Source organism: Thermobia domestica, chromosome 2 (genome assembly GCF_964235325.1).
Source record: "Thermobia domestica chromosome 2, izTheDome1.hap1.1, whole genome shotgun sequence".
In the NCBI taxonomy this organism is placed as follows: Eukaryota; Metazoa; Arthropoda; class Insecta; order Zygentoma; family Lepismatidae; genus Thermobia; species Thermobia domestica.
The window spans coordinates 117,313,392-117,335,473 of NC_137455.1; the positions used below are offsets into that span (position 1 = coordinate 117,313,392).

The window sequence follows — 22,082 nt, forward strand, 5'->3', positions numbered from 1 at the left end:
AAATTTTATTACTATTTCAGAACACTTTAAAATTATTTTAAAATAATAAATTTTCGAAAAGTAATATTTGGAGCACACTTCGCGTTGTGTTAACTTTAGAATATTTTCTGCAAGCCTATATAATTGGTTTCTTTTTTCAAGTCAATAATTTATTGAAGAAAAGTCATGTTTGGGCGTTCAGAGCACAATCGAACAATGGAGCACAATAAAGTCCATTTTCAATAAGGTTCAATTTTACTCAGGAAATGAATTCTATTTCAAAACCGCAGTCAAGAGTTCGAAATAAATGTAACTAAAACCACATGAAATGGCGTAGGATAGTTTCATACGACAGCCGCTAGACAGGAGCATCAGTGGGGCAGAGGGCAGCCGCCCCAACCCCACCTTGAATCTCAGATTTTGGGGACAGTAAGGCAGTTTTAGAAACCTTTTGATAAGCAAAGTCCAACAGAACAAGTTTGAGGTCCTTACACCGAATAAATACGGAGGAAATATAGATGATCAAAACTGGAACGTTGCTTAGGCCCAATTTCCAGAATTTTAAGCAGGCCCGAAACTGGAAAGTAGATCCACCTTTGAAATCCTAGGCCAAAAAATAAACAAGAAAGAAATTTAGGCCTATAGTTCCTTACGGTCAATAGAAATTGTAATCAAAGTCCGTATTTATTCGGTATAAGGACTTCAATTTTTTTCTGTGGATTTTGCTGAGTAAAGGGTTTCTAAATCTTTATTACTGCTACCAACATCTGAAATTGGGGGTGGATGACCTCTAAACGGACGCCCCTCTCTAGCAGCAATCATATAAAACTCTAGATTGCACCTTGTCATATAGTTTTTCTTTCTTTCATTTCGGATTTTTTCTTTCTCTAAAGTAAGTATATATGAAGACTGAGAACCAACATGTACTGTATCAACGAATGCCTGCGATATTTCAGGATCCCAATTTAGCAAAAAACCCTTTGTTTGTTTTCTGAATATAACACAAAAACTTGTTTCCATGATAATTCTTTTATTTATTTTTTAATATCACTTCTATAAGAATTTCAACCTTCGACTACGACACTTTCTCGCAAGTTAACTGATAAGCATTTAAACAGTACAATAAACAGGGTTTGCCCAAGTGAGCCCAGCCCGAAAAATACCACTTTAAAACCCACCTGGGTTTTTGACCTTTTTGTTAGTATATTATTGGTACAACTAAGGTGATCACATTGAAAGTGATTTTTATCAGATCTTCGAGTTTCCTTGGGCGAATTAGATGCTTTCATGTTAAATTATACAACAACATTCAACGTTAGACCTATATAAAGTTCTGAATGTACTGAACGAATAAAAAAGCTTACTTTAGCTTGAGATAATTACAGAACAAATTAATGTATGGATTGTGTTTATAGCCTACTTGAAGTAAAATATGCAATTTTATATTTTAGAAAATACTTTCCGTGAATAGTGTGTTCGCCAACTCGGTGACGCCGGGGGACGTTATCCCCAATGCATTTGACGAGTTTAAGGCCATAGGTGCCTGTACCAGCAGTAAATATGTAAATACATTTGTATTATTTTACACATTTGATGGAAACATAAGTATTCTTACGTAAAATTTTGTTTTACAACAACAGTAGTGTAGTTCCGTCATTAGTTGCTACTCTTCAAATAAGCATTCTGTAGAATCAACACCAGCAATAGCGTAAAAATTCTTGTCAGATTTAAGGAGCTTAATGCTCGGAGTTCCGAAGACTATGTAACTCTACTATTTCAAGTGCTGAAGTCAAACATTCGTACTAGTGGAAGTGTCGATGTATAGTAAAGAAAGCTACATTTTCGGGGAAAACACGTCGTGAAATAAGTGCTCGGGAAATTCCCGCAATTGAATGCACAAAGCATCGGAAGTGAATACGTCAACAATAAAACTACTTATTTTAAGCTGGAAGATATTTAATTTCATTTAAGGCAGTTTGAAACACTTATTTTATAAAATGTGAATTATCTCTTTGTTAATTGTTTTGAATTCATTTTCAGGAAAGAACAGTCTTGCTAGTACTAGGGAAATTCCCGTAATTGAACGCGCAAAGTATCGGAAGTGAACTTCAAAAATAAATAAATAAATAAATAAATAAATAAACACACTGCTGAACAAGACTGCACTTATTTAATATAAAAACACATTTACACGTGACGTTTCGACTTCTAGCCAAGATCCTCATCAGAAGACCTTGGCTAGAAGATCGAAACGTCACGTGTAAATGTGTTTTTATATTAAATAAGTGCAGTCTTGTTCAGCAGTGTGTTTATTTTTCTGGTTTTTATTCGCAAGACGTATGACTATGATTGTGTGTCAGTTTGAACTTCAAAAACAAAACCATTTATTTTACACCGTAAAATATTTGCCATGAGTGATATCTTTGTTTTAAATTAATATATTTGGTATTCATATTTGGCGAACGTTACTAAAGCTCCTGGGATGACTTGATCTACACTTGTTCGTTTGTCTGCCTGTACCACACACATTACAGGGTACAACTTTCGGTCTTTTAAGTTTAAATTTTCAGGGTACAAGCACGAGACACACTAGATTTCCTGTATCGATTTTGGCGGCATACCAACGTAAAATTTCAAAATGGTGGAATTTTTTTTCCTTCAAAATAGCAGGTATCCACACTACAAGGCGCAATTTTGGGTCTTTTGAATACAAATTTTCAGAGTAGAAGCACGAGAACTCTAAATTAGCTGTATATATATTTTGGCGGCCATCCAACGTAAAATTTCAAAATGGCGGCCATTTTTCAACTAGAGGGTATCCACGCTACAGAGTGCAATTTTCGGGCCTTTAAGTTTAAATTTTGAGGATAGAAGCAAGACGTTCTAAATTTGCCGTGTAGATTTTCTTGGTGATTCAATGTAAAATTTCAAAATTGCGGCCATTTTTTCAAAACAGTAGTGAACAGAATATTGTTGCAAGTTGCGACAATGACAATCTTGAAATATAAATCAAATTTTAACACTTTTACTCCAAAGACATTGAAATATTTCGAAAAAACCCAATTAAACCCGAAAATACCCGGAAAAACCCACATCGCTGCTGTAGCCACGAGAAATCAAAACATTCACATGGGAAGAAAATATTCTTTTGAATGAGAAGCACTTTTCGACCATTTTCTTTCTTTGGATGTTTTTTTTTATTTTATTTATTTATTTATTTATTTATTTATTACAAAAATGAACTGAAATAAAAATAAACATATGTTTGAAACAAGTCTTAAAAAATACACGTGTTTAAAACAAAATCAATTGTTTAAAACATGTTTTAATCATTTGTTTTAAACAAAACAACCCTGATATATTTTATATATATGAGTCATTCCACCTCAGATCGACCACCCCTTCCCAGTGCCCATCATGAAAAGTTGTACACATAAGCTGGGTAGTATCAAGAGATAAAATACCAAGTTTAAAAGCACTCCTGTAAATAAAACCAAAGTTATAATAAGATATGCACCGCAGTCCGTAGGCTCAACATTTACCGAAATGAGCAAAGTTGCTCGCGGTGCGTTTTCAGTCTCACAACTTCCTCATCATGAATGATATCAAAGTGAAATTTACAGGATTTACAGAACTGAACACAAAGTTTATACTAACAGCAGCAGAATGATTTTCCAGTACCAATTCTGGCTGATATATTCATTTCAAAGCGAAACAAAAAAACGAAATAGTAAAATGTTACAAAGTTCAACATTTTTATGGGAAGAAGAGAGTGGGTGGGGAAAACCTCTACCAGTCCTTGGATACACTACCTTGTCGACTTTCAAACAGGGTAATAACGAAACTGTAAGCCACTTACTTTTGTTGTAATTTAACAATGAAAATACGAAAAAAAGCAAAAACAACGAAAAAATACACAAGTTGGCAACACTGTAGCACATTTCTGATAGCCCGTACGAAGTTCTATCCATGCATACATGAAGACCATATCATATTGTAAATGTCATATAAATTACATCTTGTTACTGCAAGGTGTGAGGGAGTTAAGAATCTATAAAACGTAACTAATTAATTTAAATCTCGGACAGTAACATAATGCAACTCGTCGCGGCGCACTTGGGAGCACCTTGGATTCACATTCAGGACGTCACCGCGGGTTCATGTCTCGCCGCTGACTGTCCTGACTTATGTTTCCCAGGGTTCCTTTCAGTCCTACCAGACAAATGAAGGGATGGTACTTAGCATATAGGCCCTGGCCGATCCCATCCGAAATCCTTCCCTTTGTTACATATCTAGTGTAAAATGGCGTCTGAGATGTACCTGCTGTCTGTTAACAAATAAATTAAGAAATAAAAATAATGAAATCGACAACTGACGAACTGTATAAACAAAACTGTGAATATTTGTAATGTAAAGGGTGGGCCAAAAGTCAGGTGACAGTCTTGTAACAGAAAAGTCTGTTGGGCTAGAGGTCCACGTTGGTCAGATTATGAGTGGGGGTGGGGGAACATAAAAACTCACGTGACCATTACGACCGTCATCTTGAAGTATGCCATTTTGAATATCATTTTATTTTTTAAAATGCTGGAAACGTGGCTGTAATTTTTTAAAATGCTATTTACTGGAAACGTGGCTGTAATTTTTAAACTAATACATAAAAGTCAACGAGATTTTGCACGATAAAAATACTCATTGGGGGACAGGATACTATTTGACATATTCTGTAACACTACTAGATTAACAGTATTGCCAAACTCACATAATGTTCTATTTTTCAAATCGCATATGTCAGTATTTATTAATGGGGGCTATAGGATACCTACTATTAAATAAAAATTAACTACTATCCTTGTAACCCAAAAGAATGATGTGTTGTATTAAATAAATTCAACCCTCTCTGGAGTTTCCGTTATCAACTCTTCTCCCGCAGGTAAGCTTAATCTTGATTATTAATTCACACGGGGAACATTCTTGAGACACCAAAATTATTAAAAAAAAAAAAAAAAAAAAAATGTATAGTTTGTAGAACATCGCACATCTTTACTTTACGGCTTCTAATCTTTAAAAAATAATTATAAGCATTTAACTTGTATAAATATCATTTATACTTTGTTCGCTACCCTCTTATACAGTTTCAGAAATTCAAAGGCATCGTCCCCCCCCCCCCCTCCCTTCCCTAGAACCACAAAACAGCACTCAAATAACGCTAGCAGACAATCCTCCCGCTGGCAAAACCGATCCATCAATGCTTGTACGACGTTGCCTTATGTCTTTCCAAATTGTCAAGAAAGTGATCTGATGACCAGTGACTATTTTCCTTATCTTCTTTTCCTGTCAATCTTTAAAAATATTTTTCACAACACACTTTTATGTTACTTTCCCATAATTCAGATAAAGTAAACATTTTGCTGCGAAACTAGAGCAATCTAACACAACAAGCATAAACGTCTCCCTTTAACACTGTTGAAATATTATAATAGGTACTATATAAATAGTAACTATTGACTGTAGCAAAACCAAAGAAATGTACTGTAATAGACGCACTCTCAAATTTTGATAAACACTGAAGTCTATTGTGTAACACAGATAGAATACTGTTAATAATTAATTATATTTTAATAATAAATGCGTCTGATATAGTGCTGTTCACGAGATGAGACGAGGAATAAGGTTTCCTTGTTTCACTTTCAAAGATTTTTTTTTAAGTTTCGATTATCCAAAGAGATGTCTTCGTGTCGTTTCATTTTGTAAATTCACATACAAAATATATGATTCGATTTTTTAGATTTTCAAACTATGCTATGCATAAGTGTCGGAAGTCTTACAGAACGAGTTTGTCTGTCTGTCGTCAAGTAGCACAGCCAAAACAATAGCAGATATCGAGATGCGGATTTTGCAATTGATTCAGCGTCCCAGAAACAGGTTTTGTCTTCTTCATTAACTCTCTAATCAAACCAGAAATAATTAAAATGAATCATTTCGGGTTTCAATATTTATGGTAAATAAAACAAAACAATATAAACAAAAATGGTAATAGACAGCGAAAAACATTTTTCTGCAATAGATTCATGGTCTCAAGAGTATATGGGTTATTCCATTATAAATCGTCAAACAGTCCCCAGGTGACCATCTGGGATTTTGATGAAATTTAGCACACAAGTACCTACATCCTTCGTAAGAAAGTCTGTAATGTTTTATTTTCCTGCCGCTACCTGTTCCTGAGAAATTGACCTAGAAGTTCGGCAGTCCGCATCGTGCCTTTCTGAACACGTTGGTTTTTGTAAGTTTGTAAAGAGCAAGAACTCAGTTACTAATTACGTTACATGGGTCAAACTTTTTCTGCTATAAATATACGCATTGTTGTAATGCAGTAATATGTTGAAAGCGGTATGACCATTTTATGTTCGGATATATAAACTGTCAAAGTCAGCACTTTTTTTACATTACCGTTTATAAAGCTCATTTTTTAACATGTCACAGATTTCCTAGATAACACAACAAATGTCTGTGTTTGTGCGCAGAACCTTACAGGGTAGTGAACTATATGCACCAGTAATGCAGAGCTGTTTACATTTTATTTACAGGATTTATGGGAGGTTAAAATTGGTATCATTGTATAAACACCAACTTTTTGCTTATTTTCAGAGTCCTGTTTAACTATGTTGACAGTTAAATATGAGTATGGTATTTTGGATGAATATTGCTACTTATGTAACAAATAACTTGTGTGAATTTCAAAACCCTGATGTATTTTCTTCCATTTTAAATCATCGCCTTTGTCAACAGGTGTCGGTAATCTTTCAGGTTTAGAACGGATATGAAGAATGGAAGTAAAGAAGTACGTTTGCGCCAGGTAAAATCATTTACACTGATTGAGCACTTGAAAACATATTGTAAGACCAGGGTTGGCAAAAACCATGGTTTTTATTTAAAAAAACCAAAAAAAACCGGTTTTTATGGTTTAAACCAGGTTTTTTTGGTTTAAACCAGGTTTATTTGGTTTAAATAATTTGCTCTATGTATTCATATCATATATGGACAGAAATAAGTTTGTTTCGCCTTGATGTTATTATGCAACAACCGGGTTATGCTGGAAGGGGTCACATAAGCTTAAAGCGGAATAAAAACTGCTTCTCGAGTTACATCCGAGAGAAATTGTCCTCCATTTGAACTCGGAACCAGGACTAATTGGCTACAAATGCGATACGTCTGCCGACTCACTCACGAAGAAATCCTGATAAAAATACGTTGTACTGACCTTACATGCTTCTTAATATAACTGTCAAGAGTCATTTCAGGACAAAAAGATGAACAGTTGCACAAGTGAAACCATTATACAGAATTACATATGGACAATTTCAAAGTACTACGGAGTACAGAAGAACTAATTTAGTTCAAGTTAGTTAACAACGACTTTTATTGGTCCAAATTAAAGAAATACAACGACTTAATTTGCATATCAGTTAGAAAAGTGACTAAAGATACGAATTATTTGAGTCCACTTTGGCTCAGACTCATTTATACATAAATAGATACCAAAGATACTTCTCATTTCACTAAATGCCTCTCGTGGGGTCTGTATGACCCCCCCCCCCCCACACACACACACACACAAAGTACGATGTATTTTATCAATAGTAAACATTGAAACAAAACAATATTTAGAATTTTTCTTTGATTGCAATTACACAACAATAATAACAGCTACTAAAAATCACAAAACGAACATTTATAAACTTATATAAAAAAGTTGCTTTTGTATTTATAGTATAATCTTTTTGAGTAATGAATGAGGAATTTAGGTCTGAATATAATACGAATAATACACGGGAGTGAAAACTGATAACTCACAAATGTGTGTTCATCAAGATTTTACAAACACTTACACTTTTACGAACATTTTTCGTTTTTTGGTTTAAACCAGCTGGTTTAAACCTTGGTTTAAACCACCTTGGTTTAAACCAGCCAACCCTGTGTAAGACTATAAGAAGAAACAATGTGCCACATAATCAAATTAATTGTTAGAATATAGTAGAATTATGTGGTTGAAAATTACAGTTCAGTATTAGTAATAAGAAATTGAGCGTTCAAATAAATAAAGAAACATGCACACAAAGTGAAAAGGAACATAATAAACCTGTGGAATATGATAGCCCCTATAGCCTCTCCTTGGATAGGCTACAGCAATGCAGGATTCCATTATCATTATAGTACACCACGAAAGGATGCACAGTTGCCTGGGATTTCTCCCAATGGTGTTGTGGTGGACAAACACCGTGTGCGTGGGTTCTCTCGGGGTTCTCCCATTTCCTCCCACTTTCTTCATTCCACCATTTCATTCATTACTCATCTTCACCGTCTCCTTTAGCCTAACCGGCATAAGCGTGGGATGTAAATCTCAAAAATTTCATCTTCTCCCAATGGTGCCCGTGAACCTCGTCCTTTATAACCAAAGTGTAATTTTGGCCGAATTCCAGTAAAACAATTAGCCCTGCTTTCTGAAGTGAAGTTTCTGAAGTCAAGGCTGAGCTTCAGGTATGCAGCTTGAGCCTTGACTATGTAATGGTGCTGTCTAAGACTATCGATTCCCTGAGTCAATGTGTCACAAAACTTATTCACAGAGAGCTGTAGGATTTGTAATGTCAACCGGTCTGTGTGAACCTAGTTTTTAAATTTAACACAGTCATCACCTTCAAGTAAGTGATCATCAAAACGTTTTACTAAATAATCTTGCACAGCCTTCTTCCTTCCACAGTTGGCACAGTAATGTAACCTACACTGTCATCACATACTGCAATGTTCAGCAGTGTCTTGTAGCTGTGCCCTGATCCAGGAAGGGCATCGACCACCAGTTTCATGTTTTGATGATTTTGACACACACACACACTGAATGAGTGCCATTTGCCTTAACTGTAATGCACCACTTCGGCCTTAAGGCACAAAACTTTGCAAACCCAATTTGAAACTGGGTTTCTGTTAGCAGAATTCAACATATGTTTCATGTATATTCGTTAGTAGTAGCCTTTTTTGAACTTGAACTTTACCTTCTTCTGGATGCACATACATACATTCTTTCATTCCAGGACAGATTCTGGAACACCCGTCGCTTTCATAAATGAAACTACGTCATTCACTAATACCTGGGGAATTATTTTCCGAGGCTTCTGTTCTTGAAGTGATAGGATTCTCATCTTAAGTTCTTTGCTCTTCGCACTAAATAATCTGAGACCTTAACACTCTGTGCAGTTTTTCTGATACTCCAAGTTGCAGGAGCAATTGTTAAGATTTGGACTTTCTGTTTATAGGAAAATGTTTTGTGATACTTTTCTACAAGCTGCTGTATAAGCATAGAGAAATTAGCATACCTGTCACATGTCTTTTTAGTAGAGAAACGTAGTGCTCGGTATTCCAAGAACATCTTCCCCTGTATGACATTTGTTATCTGCTTCACTTTTCTCTTACTGTATCCTTGTCTGTCTCTCTTACTTACATTCTTCAGTGGTGAGCAGCCTACAGATTTGAGAGACACGTTTAGTTGCTCCTGGTGAACAGTGTGTGGTGTGTATCTAGGATCATACTTATAATCATTATCACTGCTGTTTCTGGAACTGGCACATCTAACACATGTTTAGCACAACTTGTCCTGGCACGAGGTTAACACGAAGCTCATTGATTTTGTCCTCATCCAGAGTGGAGAGGAACTCTGAAAGTAAAATTACTTCCATTCTCCATATCCGTTCTAAACCTGAAAGACTACCGACACCTGTTGACAAAGGCGATGATTTAAAATGGAAGAAAATACATCAGGATTTTGAAATTCACACAAGTTATTTGTTACATAAGTAGCAATATTCATCCAAAATATCACACTTATATTCAACTGTCAACATAGTTAAATAGAGCTCTGAAAATAAGCAAAAAGTTTGTTTTCTTGCAATGATACAAACTTTAACCTCCCATAAATCCTCTAAATAAAATGTAAACAGCTCTGCATTACTGGTGCATATAGTTCACTACCCTGTAAGGTACTACACACAAATACAGGCATTTGTTGTTTTATGTAGGAAATCTGTGACATGTTAAAAAATGAGCTTTACAAACGGTAATGTAAAAAAGTGCTGACTTTGATAGTTTATATACCCGAACATAAAATGGTCATGCCACTTTCAACATATTACTTCATTACAACGATGCATATATTTATTGCAGAAAAAGTTTGACCTATGTAACATAATTAGTGACCGAATTCTTGCGCATTAAAAACTTAAATAATCAGCGTGTTCGGCAAGTCATGATGCGGACTGCCTCGCTTCTAAGTTAATTTCTCAGGAACTGGTAGAGACAGGAGAATAAAAAATTATAGGCTTTCTTACGAGAGATGTAGGTACCTGTGTGTCAATTTTCGTCAAAATCCCTGATGGTCGACTGGGGATTTTTTTCTAATTTCGGTGATTATATATGGACTGACCCATATATATTATCACTACTTTCAACACTCTATCGAAGCCGGAAGTGATTCAGTTTACAGTACTTCTGGTTTCAATACTGATTTTCATAGAGCAAGAACTGTAAAAGATATTGAAAAGCACGTTTTTTAAAGCGATTCAGCGTCCCAAGAATAGGTTCTATACCCTCCCTTAAACCTCTATTCAAATTAGAAGTGGGTCAAATTAACGATTTTTGGTTTCAACATTTATCACTAGGGTTAGGATTTTATTGCACTATAAATGCGGGGAAAATGCAAAATAAAAAATGCAATTATGCACTAAAAATCTAAAAAAATGCACTATAATTTGAAAAAAATGCTTTCACAGAGAATCATCTGTTACTATTTATTAGTGCATTACCTATATATATATATATATATATATATATATATATATATATATATATATATATACGTGGCTCTACTCTTGTGTTTTTCTCAAAAGTTGCACCTAACACTGAGTTGCAATAAACAACACAACAACAAAAAATGTGAAGGTTGGTTTTCGAACTGGAATGCATGGCGGTTATTTGCAAATAACGATTTGTACATTGAAAAGGTTCTTTCAGTTTCTACAGAAACCACAGTAGCATATTCGAAATAGACCATATCACTAATTCCTAGATCACTTTCTAATTTGGGCAGTACAAATTTTCTGCCTGAAAGAATGTTCACTATCGTACACAAAACATGGTAACCTGTTTTTTCGATATATCTGTCATTTTTCTTGACAGTACAAGTCCTACTTCCCCAGGAACACTTTCTAATGCACTTGCTGCATTTTTGATTGCGTCAATTGAAGTCAACTTTTCTTCAGACTTCTCTAAAGAAGTAATCACACCTGGTAGAAATCCAAAATTAGATTGAATGTTCATAAGCTTACCTTGAATTTCAGGATTGACCAGTATCTCTTGTGCAGTTCGAATCGTGGAAGCTTTGGAGGAGTCGAAAGAGTCTATCGTTTTCTTCACAGCTTCGAAGTTTTGACAATAGTATTTACAGGCTTCTAGCCACGTTCTCCACCTGGTAAGAACGGGGCTAGGTGGTAGAGGGAGTTCAGGATGCTCCGACTTAAAAGCAGCTACACGTGGTCGGTCCTTACTGAACACTTCCTATGAGTTTATCAACATCAGGAAACTGCACACGTATCTCTTCAGCCACTCTGTGGCAACCATGCGCGAGGCACGTAATGTGAACCATTTTCGAATATAGCGCCTGCAGTGAGTTCGCTGCTTTTACCATATACGGTGCAGAATCGGTTACAAAGAGCAGCACGTTTTCGTAAAGGACGCCATTAGGCCATAAGAGATGCATTGATTTATCAAATAACTTACTGATCGTGGAATAAATGACCTTTTCCAGAACTTCGCAATTCAAAAGAAATGTTTTACCCTGCCTCCCGTCATGCATCATTCCAGCAACATTCACTACATTTCGTCCCTCCGAATCACAAATTTCATCCATGGGCACCCATATTTTCTTTCCGGCCATTTCTTGTCTAATGCACTGCATTGTTTTCTCGTAAAGTTTGTTCACATAATTCTTCCTTAATGTCGAAGAATCGGGGAGGGGTTTACAAGTGTATTTTTCCAAAAAGGCACGCAATGTCACGTTGTCCACTTTGTTCAACGGAATGTCAGCACAAATAAATGCTTCACAAAAATCTTCGAAAAAACAGAATGATTTTTGGATGTACCACACTGCGGGAGAAGTTGTTGCGCGGCGTTTGCCTCTCGTTTGCACGTAACTTAAGTCCCCGTGCGTGTTTGTCCCTTGAAACATGCTGTTCAACGGTAAATTTTCTTTCGGCAAGGCAGTACAAATTTTCTTGCCGTATCACACACCTCGCTCCAACGAATATTTCGAACTAGAATCGTGTAGGTGGAAGCATTCTACTTCAATTTATTGTTTTTATAAGAAAATGAGAATTATGCAGTTAAAAGTAAGAATAAATACTAAATATGCACTAAAATGCCCAAAAACTTTAAAAAATGCACTTATACACAGAAATGGGCAAAAAATGCAAAAAAATGCACAAACAAGTTTGTCTTAAATTACTTCTTCTTAATAAAACAAGATTTATAACACAACGAGCAATGTTTATACTAATCCAGAAAAAAGATGCAAAATCAGCAAGATCCTAACCCTATTTATCACCATAGAACGAAAACAGTAAGGAATAGCGAGATTTTTTTTATATATATACAGTATATGGACTAAGGAACAGGTTGTTTCTTTGAAATTATTCCTCTTTTATAAGCTGAAGTTGTAGATGTAACCGACTACTCCGAAGTTTGAGTATTGTATTCGGATGATTTGGAAGTCTTACGTAGCTTCAAAATTCACTAATATTATCTAGAAGTTACCAGAATCCTTTAGCGTAACGAGAGGTTCATCAAGGGAAAATTTAAACCATATTTTTCATTGGGGTATATAGTGTAATGCAGGGATGCAAATAAGCAACAAAATTTTACTCGCTCAAGAAAAAAGCTACTAGCCCACATCCCACAATAGAAATAATTTACTTACCCTCGGTATGATATTAAATACTCACCCGCACCAATGAACCACTCGCCCAGGGCGAGTGGTTATTTGCATCCCTGATGTAATGACTTGCGTATTTTTATAAAAAATTGATAAATGTTCCACATTGTGTTTGTACACTCATTTTATCAATTTATGATTTTTAATGCTATGGTTCATGTGTCAATAAACAAAGTTCGAGAACTGAGATCGGGATAAACTCGAGTTGTCAGCCAAACTCATGAAATTTATCGTCTCGTCTTGGTTCTAGTCTCGAAAATGAGACGAGAGTTGTCATTTTTCTAATCTCATCCCGAATTTACAAGATACTTATCATCCCGGGGGCAACACTAGTCGAATACTATATACCCTAACAATAAATTACGCTTAATTAGTCGTGTAGGAAAGACACAGAATTAAAGCAACACTAGAAAAAACTCTAGGGATTAGTGAAAAAATATAAAATAAAAAAGTTCCAGTAGCATTTCGCTGAAATATAAATTAGAAATGAATATCTGCGTGAATTCATGTTTTTGTGTTTTTGTCATAATTATGAAGGTTTATTTTCTGGTCGGCACAATTTCAACTGCTTGTTTCTTCAAGTCACTGTGGATTCAGTAGTTAATAAAAAAAAAAAAAAAAAAAATCATATGTGCTCATTTAAAACCTACTTAGGCAATCTGTAGGACAAACGTAATACTTAAATAATTATAATAATTATTATTATTCCTTGCTAACCAGTTTTATATATGTTAGCAGTTTTGCACGCGTTTCCTCGTATACAAAATTCTTAGGTATTAACTTTTAATGTAGTACTTTTTTTTTTTTTTTTTTTTTTTTAAGTTTCTAGAAATAACACATAAAGAAAAATGTGGCAACTACAGATCTGCCAGCCTCACGCACTTTCTTTCGACCAGCCATAAATAAGGCCCCATACTGAGTTCGGTGACATCCTCCACCACCCACGGTATGCCGGCATCGGACAGCAACTGTATACGAGGATAATGAACGTGCTTTACAAGACGGACCACTAATAACAGTAAAGAACTCGTGCAATGTTAAAACATGTACGTTCTTTATTTACATGAACATTTTCTCAGTATCCACATGAACAATCTTCTTGCAAATATCTTGCATATACACTATCCTTTGTCAATTAATTGAAAAATTAGAAGCTTCCATGTTCTTTAGCAAAATCAGTCAAAATGTTCTGCCGTTTCAGCAGTCTTTGCTTCAGAAAAATTTCATGTGGAGTGGAAGGAGTAATTGCACATAACAGGACAGCACGTGATCAATTCCAGGATATACTATTTCCCATGCATATTATCAGCCTGTCCGCAATTATTTGGGCATGGGCCAAGTTAATAATGGTCCAGAACACCTTCCGGTATCATTTAAATCGAGAAAAGTAAGGTTTTTTTTTTTTTTTTTTTTAAATTTGACGGACTATTCTTAATCTGCACGGAACCAATACCTAATACAGAATCTTTCGTATGCACTAGCTTACTTCAACCGTCGTACAGCACTTGTAATGATTTTACACTAGTAACCCTACACTTGTAAATATAAAGTACAGCTATATAACTTACTACTTAATTTCGTCGCAGTGCGAATTTTACCTATAAATTTTGCAAAATGTTGTGTGCCTAAACTAAGCATGCACGTGAAAGAATTTTATAAAGTGCCCTCCAAGCCCTACCTGCATGTAGTACAAGACAATTATAATACAGCTAACTTGTCTCTCTGTTAATACTTGAGTTAGAGGTTAGTCGCCTCCATACATTTTTTTTAAATAAATAAATAAATAAATAAAGATGCTATCCTATTTTATGGGGTAACAGTTTTGTAAAATTTATGGAAGATTTATGAATTCTAATTTTGAAAGAGGAATATATAAGAAATCGGAATATATGTGGATCTTATTTGTAGCTTGCGCAAAATACGAAAATATCTAATACAATTCTGCATTTGTAAGCACATACGAACGTACTGTGTATATAAGAACATGGAAGTGATAATGGGCAATGTTGTAAATCGTGATCCTTAAAGATAGAAGAATCCGAAAAGTGCCTAAAAATGTCCGACTCGTTACAGTGAGCAGTCTGAAATAACGTGCTGATAGTGCTAATAGTGTCCGAGAACAGTTGCAAGGTATAGCGGAGAATACTACAGTAGCAATTTGAATCACCTTACGTGTGAAAGGATAAAAAGTACTGGATGGCACAAACACCGGTTTTTCGGTTTTCAGTAAAGCCGAAAGTTTTTTAATTTTAAAAAAACCTGTTTTCGCCTAAACCCGGTTTTCTCCAAAACCGGTTCGATTTACTTCAAAACGGGTTCTTCTCCAAAACCGGTTTCAGTTTTTCCAAAACTGTTCTATTTCTGACCAGAATAGTGCTTCGTTGTTCTCAGGAAACTGATTCCGTTTCCACAAAAATAACTGTATGTGTTCTCCAAAAGTTTTCACCGAAACCAGTTTGGAAAAAACCGAAACCGGGTTTCGGTGAAAAAATCGAACACGTTTTGGAGAAAACCGAAACCAGTTTCGGTGAGAAACCAAACCGGTTTGGGGGGAAACCGAAATGTCGGTTTCTCAGATTTCGGTTTTTCTAGAAACCTGTTTCCGGGTTTTATAAAAACAGATTTTGCCCATCCCTAGATGAAAAATCGGGATTTCACAAAATATAAGAAATTCCTAATCTTCGATTTCTCATATTCATATGTTATACGAAAAGAACGTAATTAAATATTTGAAGAGTGAGTTATTCAAGTGTCATGTAATATGCCACAAATGTGACGAGTATATGACAGTAATAAAGAGAAAGAAATCAGTTGATGACTTTACATGATATGCAGTCAGGGTTGACAAAAAACATGTTTTTTATTGAAAAAACCAAAAAACCGGGTTTTTTTTTTGGTTTACATAATTTACTCTATGTATTTATATTAGATATGGACAGAAATTAGTTTGTTTCGCCTTGGTGTTATTATGCAACAACAAGGTTATGGGGAAGGGGTCACATAAGCTTAAAGCGGAATACAAATCGCTTCTCGGCTTCCTTCAAGAAAAATTGTCCATTTCGACACGAAACAGGGACTAATTGATCACAAATGCGATTGCCGACTCACTCACGAAAGACTCCTGATAAAAATACGTTGTACTGATCTATACATAGGCCTAGTTGTTAATATAATTGTCAAGAGTTATTTCAGAAGGACAAAAAGATAAACAGTTACAGAAGTAAAAACATTATACAATTATATATAAATACTGTTATTACTTTAACTGTATTTGTATATAAAATTTTAAGGTCAGCGTATCATAATCACTATGCTAAAACTGAGGTATTACATTAGAAATTTGGTATGTAGATATCACTCAATAAAATTAAAACAAAGTCAAATCCAAGCTGATGTTGGAAGCTGCGAAGGCAGTTGATAAATTTTGCCAATTTCTATCAATATATTTAAGCAACCTTGGTTTCTTTATAAAACAACAGGCATTCAAGCAAGTAGAAATATATAATTTGGTTTCGTTTCGTATGCTTCGGCTTAACATCCTTATGAAATACCAAGGTTATCACGGAGAAGACTTTCGCTTAAAGGGACACCTCGAATCGCTAACTGGTTTACACTTGAAAGATGGGTTATGGTTCGACCGAAAATTGAACACGGGACCCCTTGATTAAAAGGTGAAAAGTACATAAACGTAATGCAGATGGTTTCATATGTGGAGACTCACCATGAAGTTCACACGATTTAAAGCATTTTTCGTTCTTTTCTGGTTTGGTTTAAACCAGCCAACCCTGTTTGCAGTAGAGTAACATGTGAAATACAAGAAATTCTAAAGAAAAGGTACAGAGAAAAGAAGAAAGAATTGGTGAAAATTCCAGTAGAAAGTATGGTAGTTGTGATGACATTTACTTTACGTGCATACCCACCATCACTGAAGCACCTACTCCCTACGAGCAGACCCCTTTTCTACCGCTCACTCCTTCCCTGAATCCGTTAAATAAAACTCGTGCAGTTTAGTGGCCAACTAGCAGTGGCGGATCCAGAAGAGGAAACTTTATTTTAATTTTACATATAAATAAAACCTATCCCAGAGTTTGGAGCTCTTAAAAGTAGCTCTAAGTAGCAGTATTACAAGCCCCCCCCCCCTCCGAATCCGTCCTGGATCCGCCCATGCCAACTAGCACTAGCTAATTTGGGTCAATGTTCCGTTAGGGGGTCGAGTGTCTTTGACACTTCTTTTTATTGATTTTCGTTTGATTACATAATATAACGTTATATTAGGTTCTGTTAGGTTAGGTTACGTTAGGTTAGATCAGGTCAGGTTAGGTTAGCTTAAGGGGATCCAGTGTAGTTTTGGACCCCCTTAACGGAACATGGACCCTAATTTGTTTTTATGTTTGTTCAGTTCTCCTAAAGTGAATATGCATCAATTAACGCAACTCCTTTCTTAAAAAAACACTAAGGCAGTGAAAGTGCATTTCCTGCTAAGAGAAGTGCACATTTCAATAATTATAAGTATGCCCACATAAAATAGAATAACACGGTAATAAATTTCATCTGCACATTTTCAAACAAACTGCCACCAAACTTCTCTTATCTGTTTCTAAAGGGTTACAACCGGATTTTTTTTTTTTAAAAAAAAGGGGGTAAACTTTACAACACACGCTGCGTCCTGCGCATCGATGAGTAGGACCACTTTGAAAGGGTAGGGTAGAGCATGATAGGGGTAAGTAGGGTAGGTGTAGGAATGGGTTAGCTTAAGGTTTGGGAAGTTTTTACCCATTTCAGAAAATTAGTATACTCTCTCGCTTCTGAGTGAGTATACCAGCTGGAGCGGCATTGTAAAATTAACAACCTACCCCCCTTTAAAAAATAATTTAAAAAAAAAAAACTCAAGGTACAGTTCGTGAAGTCAAAAGGGAGCCTACAATTTTGTAGGAATAATTACAAGGATTACACAAAATACAAAATGTATAAAAATATAATGGAAAGCTGGAAAAGAAATGAATGTGCTTATAAAGATGAAAAGTCTGTAGAAAAGAATATAAAAAGTGTGCAGACCAGTCATCCACATTCTTGTCCTTTCTAACAATCTAATCTATGCTTCTGTTCTGTTTTACCTTTCTTGCAATCTAACTTATACTTACTTAATGTACTAAACTTATGCTACTCCAGCTTCTGCTACAACCAGTGTTGCCAACCAATTTTTCGAAAAATCAGGAAAATTCTTGTACAAAATCCAGGAAAAATCCAGGAGATACAACTTAAAATCTAAAGATGTTAATTAGAATGATTATTTTTTTTTTACAAGGCAAACAATCCACCCATCAATTATTATATTTACCAATAAAAGGTTAATCATCTTTATCTGCGTACATGTTAACACTGACTCTGCTGGTCAGAGAGCGATTCAGAGGGGATCCTAGCATGATTTGTTAGAAGTGAGCCTTCTTGTGTGCAGCAATCCTTGCAAAGTTTGGGTATCAAGTCTGTCTGTTTCGCCTTCATCAAATTTACGATTGAAAACACTTTTTTCTACAGTGACTCTTGAGGAAGGCAGAGCAAACACATAACAAATGTGGATAAATTCGGAAATATTAACTGGTTAGGCTATCTACTTCTTTTTTTTTTCTAACAAGCATCAGAGGCGTCATTTAGGGAGGACGGGGAGGGGCAATTGCCCTCCCTGAGTTGGAGATTTATATTGATTTTATCAATAGAGTAGTAGGGGATCAATGAAATGTGCGAAATTTTACTTATAACAAAGGGTCTTATCCCCCCTAAGCAAAATCGGAAATGATGCTCCTGACAAGCATCCAAAAATCTTGAATAGAAATATCATTTTCAGTTTACAAATCTGTGTTTCGCAATAACCGCCATTCTGTGTCTACTTGTTGCAATTTACTCTATTCTATATCATTAGGAAAGTTAGCTACGAGAGGAGCGATTTCTTTATCTCATTTGATGGGCTAATCATCTCTAAATGTTTCATGACAGAATCATGAAGCATATCTCTCTCTTGAGTTGCGTTGAGTTGAGTTTAACGTCCCGTTAACAGCGAGGCTATATTAGACGTAGGCCTACTGATTAACGTGGAATCCGAACTACATAAGGTCCCACCGGGAATTGAACCCGGTCCTTCCACGCCAAAATCTTGTACGCTAACCGCTTATCCACAGAGGATCTCATATCTCTCTCGAATGTGATGTACTGCTTCAATATATAATTCAAGAGACCTGAGTTTAAAATCTTGCAGTCCATAATTTGCGAGATTTCTTGATGCCATGGATAGGGAAACTTTTGCTGCAAAGTACATTTCATCTGTATATAAGAACTCCTTTTGGTTTCTGAAGACTACATTTTCTAAGAGCTTTTGGATGATGCGCCAAATCAGGAGTTTTTAACATTTTTAAAAGAAAAATCAGTAGACCAGGAGATAACTTACAAAACCAGGAAATCTCCTGGAATATCAGGAGACCTGGCAACACTGGCTACAACCGATACCAGTTACCTATTTAGTTTTTATTATGTTGAGTGTATTGTACCTACGCAGGATTTCACTTCTTGATCATCAACCTTTTCTAAACACAATGTTCGTACGAGTAACAAGAAGATTTTTGGATTTTTAATTTCAATATATTATGCAATAAAACATTATACAATTCGTCGTGCAGTTTTACTATACGGATCCATAATATAAGTAGTAATAGGAGTAGGGGTAGTAGTAAAAGTGGAACGGGTTAAAAGTCCCGTAGTGGTTCGTGGGGTTCTGTTCCCGATATAAAATACGCAAATTAAAGACTTTCCCAATCTTTTCCCCACATTTTACAATCTGTGGATCCGTATAGTAAAACAGCACTCAATTTGTAGATAATAATATAAAGAATACTTCATTTTTTGCGCTCTAAAAATGATTCGCTAGCCGCTTCTACATTGCATCGGAATGCGATTACGTATGCAAACTGTGAACTCAACTATTTACACTGGATACAAGAACCTGCAAATGCAAATTATATCAACGTATCTATTTTAAACATATAATTTAAATTTTACGCTTGAATATTCGTCTCTTATGTTTTCGGGTAAGTCGTTATAGGGTAAACATACCAGTTATTGGCACTTTAAGAGGATTTTTTAAAGAAAAAAGTAAATAAGCGTATTGTATCGCTACAATTTTTGGGTTGAGTCATTTTATAAACTTTTACACCTTTTCTGAAGTGAAAACTAGTGAGACATAGCGAAAACGGAAAGTATTTATTCCTTTAAAATATATTTTTTATTGAGAACCTCAAAATGCCTAGTTGTTGGCACACACTGACCAATTATTGTCACCTGATGCCCAGTTATTGGCACCTCACCTTTACATAGTAGACCTAGGCTTACTTATCCTAAAACGTTTACAGTTATTGCAAGCATTAATTCATCAAACTATCATTAAGTAGTATACAATACGAATATATTGTAATTATAAAAGTATTAAAATAAAAATTGAATATATACTCAATTAAAGTTATGAAAAACTCAGAAAAATAAAACTGAGAAACGTTTGAACTACAAGGTTTTATTCTGTATTTATGGATAAAAATTACAAAGTTTCCTGTTCTTCCGTGATCTTAGACTACTTCGGACCTCAAGACAGACAGACACACACACACACACACACACACACATATATATATATATATATATATATATATATATATATATATATATATATATATATATATATATATATATATATATATATACAGATGGTGATCAGAAAAATGGAAACACCTGTAGTTGGCAACACGTCAGATGTATGGGTTGGCAGTGGTGTCGTGGCGCCCACAGCGCCGGACCGCTGGTGGTGGTGTGTTAGGTCGGTCTCCATACTACGTCAGGCGCAGTGGAACAGCAGTGTCCAGTGGCTGCATTAGACGGAGGTAGTGTAAAATGGGAGACCTCTCAGACTTTCAAAGAGGGCAAATTGTTGGTGCGCGGTTATGTGGAGTGAGTGTGACGACAGTGGCTACTGTGTTAGGTGTGTCGCATGGGACAGTGTCGAAGGTGATGACAGCCTCACACGGGAAAACCACATCGGGGAAGCGGAACAGTGGGCGGAAGAAAATCATGAGTGACAGGTCACGCCAGGTATTAAAGCGCATTGTCACGCAGAACCGTCATGCCACTGCGGAGCAAGTGACGGTGAAACTCAATCAGCACCTCCCCCACCCTGTTTCGACAATCACAGTCCGCCGCGAATTACATGACATGAACTTACGAAGTCGTGTTGCACGGGCCAAATCGCTCATCAGGGACCATAACGCTTTCGCACGCCGCAAATGGTGCCGCGACCATGCAACTTGGACCGTTGAGGACTGGAAACGTGTGATATGGTCGGATGAGTCATCCTTCACCCTATTCCCAATCACGGGCCGTGTTTATGTGTGGAGAACGCCCAAAGAAACTTATGATCTGCAGTGTCTCCGCCCAACTGTGAAACATGGTGGCGGCTCGGTGATGTTGTGGGCCGCAATATCATGGTTTTCATTGGGTCCTGTGGTCACTTAGCGGACGAATCACTGCCAACGATTATGTCGCAATTTTAGGAGACCACTTGCATCCTATGGTCCGGATGTTGTTCCCGGACAACGACGCCATCTCCCAGGATGATAATGCACCCATTCACACAGCTGGTGTTGTTGAAGCGTGGTTTGAGGAACATCGGGATGAAGTTCAACACCTCCCCTAGCCTGCCCAATCCCCAGATCTCAACATAATTGAACATCTGTGGTCTGTCTTGGAAACATGACTCCGGCCACCTCCATCCTCTCTCACAGAACTGGCCGATGTCCTGCACGAGGAATGGTGCAAAATTGCAAAATTCCACTTGCTACCATTCACGACCTCTATGCCTCCATCCCACGTCGCATCAAGGCTGTTCTGAAGGCGAAAGGTGGCCCGACACCATATTAATCTGGTAAGTTGCAATTTCGTTCAGGTGTTTCCATTTTTCTGATCATCTGTGTATATATATATATATATATATATATATATATATATATATATATATATATATATATATATATATATATAT

The 22,082-nt window shown here is 36.1% G+C and overlaps 1 protein-coding gene across 3 annotated transcripts in view; it reads right to left on the bottom strand.

The window, feature by feature from the left end:
• Positions 1-19,518, bottom strand: part of ND-B12 (NADH dehydrogenase [ubiquinone] 1 beta subcomplex subunit 3) — a 31,980-nt gene extending 12,462 nt beyond the window's left edge. Inside the window, exons 1-2 of one of the 3 annotated variants that reach the window (XM_081745230.1) lie at positions 19,494-19,518; positions 18,151-18,183 (exon numbers count right to left, since the gene is read on the bottom strand). The gene's annotated coding sequence lies outside the window, so the exon portion shown is untranslated. Of the gene's footprint in view, positions 1-18,064; positions 18,184-19,493 lie in introns of those variants that run through there. The other 2 variants (XM_081745241.1, XM_081745250.1) reach the window with 2 other exon arrangements.
• Between the last annotated feature and the right edge of the window lie 2,564 nt (positions 19,519-22,082).